This window comes from Mesoplodon mirus (genome assembly GCF_964341445.2).
Source record: "Mesoplodon mirus genome assembly, chromosome: 4".
NCBI lineage: Eukaryota > Metazoa > Chordata > Mammalia > Artiodactyla > Ziphiidae > Mesoplodon > Mesoplodon mirus.
In genome coordinates this window covers 151,536,595-151,540,107 of record NC_138979.1, presented here as the reverse complement: position 1 = coordinate 151,540,107, position 3,513 = coordinate 151,536,595, and positions in this window count along the sequence as shown.

The following is a 3,513-nucleotide window of genomic DNA, read 5'->3' as shown; positions in this document are numbered from 1 at the left end:
ACTGAAAGCAGAAGAGAATTGTGAGAAACACAATCTCTTCAGATCTCTTGTGTTCAGACAGTCCTCACACACTTACCTCAAGCAAAGCAAGTTAGCAAAAAAGCAGACATGCCAGTTCTTACACGCAAACACTAAAATTACAGCTTCCGAAGGGAGGGGTTCTTTTGTATAATAACTATGTCCTGCACAGTCATTACAAACAAATCTTCCAATCTAACTACCACATTCATCTTTTTTTTTAACATTCATCTTTTTTTTTTTTTTCTTTTTGCGGTATGCGGGCCTCTCACTGCTGTGGCCTCTCCCGCTGCGGAGCACAGGCTCCGGACGCGCAGGCCCAGCGGCCATGGCTCACGGGCCCAGCCGCTCCGCGGCATATGGGATCCTCCCAGACCGGGGCACGAACCTGCATCCCCTGCATCGGCAGGCGGACTCTCAACCACTGCGCCACCAGGGAGGCCCTTCATTCATCTTTTTTATAAAGTTTATTTTATTTATTTTTGGCTGCATCGGGTCTTCATTGCACTGCGCGGGCTTCTCATTGCAGTGGCTTGTCTTGTTGCGGAGCACGGGCTCTGGGTGCGTGGGCTTCAGTAGTTGTGGCACGTGGGCTTCAGTAGTTGTGGCACGTGGGCTCAGTAGTTGTGGCTCGCAGGCTCTAGAGCACAGGCTCCGTGTCCAGTAGCTGTGACACACGGGCTTAGTTGCTCCGTGGCATGTGGGATCTTCCCAGACCAGGGCTTGAACCCGTGTCTCCTGCATTGGCAGGCGGATTCTTAACCACTGCGCCAGCAGGGAAGTCCCACATTCATCTTTAACACAGCTTTCTGAAACCAGAGTAGCAATTTTATCTGTATTTTCATTAGGTATATGTATTTTTTCTGCTCTAACTTTTCACCTAGTAAATTGATATTTCATACGTTTCATACTTTAAATAGCATCCTGAGCTTTTCTCCAAAAGACACAGTATTTGCATTTTTATTTCCTATGAAATAAACTTTCACAATCCTAGAACATTATCATATACTGACCATTCTTGGAGTTTTTATATTTTTCCTTATTTCTATTGATTTTTTAAAAATGTTCTTTTCTATTTGATGATTGTGGCTCATAATTCATTAAACATGTAGCCCATTAAAAATGGTCAAATTAGCAAATTTATGATCCAGTGAAATTCATCAATTCCAGTAATGTTGCGGCAGAACAGGTAAACCCTACTGGTGGGAATGTAAATTAGTACAATCTTTCTGGAGGGCAATGTGACAATATTTTTTCTTTACCTTAAGTATGATCATACCATTCATTTAGCATTACTCTGTGGGATTTATCCTAAGGAAATAATAGAACATGCAGGTATATTATTTATAACAATGATAAAAGAGAAATGGCTTTAATATCTGACAATAAGAAAATGATTTTTTGAGTTATAGTCATGGATTATTATGTAACCCTAAAAATTGTTTACAAGATTTTTAATGACATGGGAAAATGTTCTTGGTATAATTAAGGGGAAAATAAGATACAAGGCTTTTGTATATTCTTATCTTATATGTAAGATAATCATATATATGAAAATTGCATACAAATGGTTATCGTTAGAGGGTAGGATTATCAGTAATTTTTCTAAATTTTCTTGTACTTTTACAATTGATTTTCAAAGCTTGACTATTAACATTCAACTGAAAGTTTGCTAATCCTACTATTTACATAGAAATTACTACTGATTTTCAACAGGTGTAATCTGACAGATTATAAATACTAGGGTGTTTCAAAATATTTTTAAAATCCAAGGACTGGGGCTTCCCTGGTGGCGCAGTGGTTGAGAGTCTGCCTGCCGATGCAGGGGACATGGGTTCGTGCCCCGGACCGGGAAGATCCCACATGCCGCGGAGCAGCTAGGCCCGTGAGCCATGGCTGCTGAGCCTGCGCGTCCAGAGCCTGTGCTCCACAACGGGAGAGGCCACAACAGTGAGAGGCCCACGTACCACAAAAAAAAAAAAAAAAAAAATCCAAGGACTGAGATTTTATACAGTCTAGAAAAAACAAGAGCTTTAATATGTATCAAATTTTCTCTGATTAATTCCCCAAACCCAGAAGAGTACCTGGAAAACAGTAGTAATTTACTAGCTCAATGTTTATTAAAAGTGACCTGAGGCATGTTATTTAACAAAAAAAAAACTGGAAATAATAACTTGTTTTTTCCTGTATAAGAGGAAGGTTCTCTGCCTACCTCTTATATTTCTGAACTAAATAATACTGCAGAGACCAAAAGTTGAAACAAATTCACATCTGAAAATATTTGTACCTAGAGATACAAAGATGAATAAGATGAGGTCTAAAACTGTGTGCTTGGGTAGTCAGGCCTGCCCTAAGGAGACTAAGTGAGCAAGAATACATTTTTTCCAGAATTACCAGGAAAAAAATTTACAGATTTTCTGGAACCCTCTCAATCCCTACCCAGGCACAAACTTCATAAAGGTTGTGGATTGTTTTGAAGAGGTAATGTTGGCCTGAAGAGAAGGTGGAGTCAGTAGCAGCCTATAATTTGAGGACCTATCAGCAAACTGGAGTTCAACTATTATATTTAAGATCTTTATAAATACTACAATTTTATAATTCTTTGGATGTACCTTATCCCAAAACATTTCTCCAGTCACCTGTCACTCTAGGAAAAATTTCACCATCTGTTTCTTTGAGTCTTAAGAAACTCAGTCTTTAAAAGTTCTGATTGAACTGTAGACACACAGTAGCCTGGGGTAGGACACTACCATGCCGTGTATGGAAGGCTAAGTGTCCCAAACCTGGAAGAGAGGCTTTTCCAGAAAAAAAGTGAATCTGTGCAATAGCAGACAAACTGTACCTTCTTCAGTTTTGTAGAGTGCTGATCTCGAGGACAGACTCTTGTGGAATAGTCTGAAATAATCTGAAAGAAGTGAAGCTGTTGTCTTACAAGTGGAGACTAAGATTCAACATGCCATTATTGCTAATGCTTATTAACTTCTGTGAAATTATGGCAATTATCTTTCAGGACTTACCTGAAATGAAGAGAAAACTTATTGCTGATCACTTGCAAAAAGAAAAACAACTTCTTAAACTGAAAATGAACAAAATGAATTATATTGGTAAGGAAGTTATTTCTCTGAATAAATTATTTTGAGAAATGGATTAACCCTCTAAAAGAACTAAATACTATGTCAGTGGATTTTTATAAATAATTATCTATTTTTATATTATGAGGAAACCTAATTTGTTGCCGTTTGTGTTTGCTCTGAGATAGTACTTTTCTAGTCATTCTATATTGAAAGAAACCGGGATTTGGAAATAAGAATTTTAGTTAATCTTTGTGTACTTCATAAGCTGCTCAGAAATACCATAATTAGCTATATCAAATACTTTATTATTTTGGTATTATAGAATGAAAAGGATTTATAACTTTTCAGTCAAATAATTTTTTTAAAAGAGCCAGGTTGGAAAAGTACAGTATAAATAAAAGTAATATACAGACATTTTAAC